The sequence below is a fragment of the Otolemur garnettii genome, unplaced genomic scaffold (assembly GCF_000181295.1).
Source record: "Otolemur garnettii isolate 467f Iridium unplaced genomic scaffold, OtoGar3 scaffold00041, whole genome shotgun sequence".
NCBI lineage: Eukaryota > Metazoa > Chordata > Mammalia > Primates > Galagidae > Otolemur > Otolemur garnettii.
The window spans coordinates 3836682-3838214 of record NW_003852436.1 but is presented as its reverse complement, the minus strand read 5'-3'; positions in this window follow the sequence as shown (position 1 = coordinate 3838214).

The window sequence follows — 1533 nt, the reverse complement described above, 5'->3', positions numbered from 1 at the left end:
GACTATCCAGGTTTTCCTTGGACATATTCCTTTCCTCAATCTTGTTATCATCTTATCTATTTCCTCCTTTAGGAGCTTATAGTATTTTAACAACACTTTATAAAGTGGCATACACTGAATAAATTGTTAGAAAAAGACTATACACTTGCCTCTGATAGCTTAGGAGTCATGTCTTAGTGAGACTCAGTGCGGTTTTTAATGTAATTTATATGTTTTATGGGAAAAAAATGAAATTATTGAATGTTCAAATGCATTATATGAGATATGCTATTTATCTTATGCTGTCTATTCTGGGCACTGGGATCTTTATTGTAGAGTTTCAAAGAGTTTGTGTGTTCCATGATTTGATGTTACTATGCTTGGAAGGTGATAGTTAGGTTGTAATTGTTTCATCAGCTGTTTTATCCCTGCTGATGAAAGTCATGTGCCTTCTGGATCAGAGAGGAAGCATTTTATTAACTCAGCGCAAGATGCAGGGGTATCAGAATGTTTCTACTGGTTCCCCTTGTCTCTTGGAAGCATGCATTTGCAGTAGGTTGTGTTATAAGACAGCAACACTAAACTTGGTATTTTCCACTGCTTTTATAGGAAGTAGTATGCAAGACTGCTCTTTGTCCGGTCTGGAGCCTTTACTTTAGCACTCAAGGTTGCTTGCCCGAAACTCAGTCATGATAAAGGGCTAGGCAAAGAATGGCCAGGGCTTTGCATTCTTGGTGTACCCTGTAAGAATGTGCAGGAGGCTGAAGGCCAGTGTTGTATTATCTCACTAAATGAGTCCTTTCAGTTCTGGGATCTCATTCTGACAGTACTTAGGGAAAGAAATTCTTCACATTAAGACTTTGAAAAGCAACAATCAAATAAATAACAATATGTGTTTTCATGGATAGTTGACATATTTATAGGTATATAAACTTAAATACAAATTCTTCGCAAATTGGATACTGAGGTCAATTTCCATTTCCTCTTTAACCAGCATTCTTCTGTGTTCTGGTCCACACTAGATTTCTTTTCTTCCAAGTCCTAATCTTCCTTTAGAAGGTTCTTACCCTTTGCAAATCTGCCATGGAACAGTAGTATTTTTGTATCTAGGACCTTATTACTATTTTCCTACATTTCATTACCTCTGTATATCTGCAATCCAAAGAACTTAACTTTCAATGTAATCTTTTACTAATATAATAGCTGTGCACTCATCCTTTTTCTTTGCTGTTGCCCTTTTTGCTGTAATGGGAGAGGCTGTGGTGTACTCTTTTTGTCAGAAAAAAATTGTTCTGACTAAAAATTGGCAGAGACATAGCTACCTTACTGCTTTCTGGGTAACATTACTGGATAATCTTTCATTTAACTGTATTAGCTCTAGAACTAATGTTGTTTTGTCATTTCATTCTCAGTACTACATAGGTTGTAAAAATTCCTGGAAATTTGGTTGACTGTTCAATCTACAAACATATTTAAAAAAAATGAATGTCAGCAGTAAGCTAGTGGGTAGGGCACCAGCCACATACACTGGGGCTGGTGGGTTTAAACCCGGCC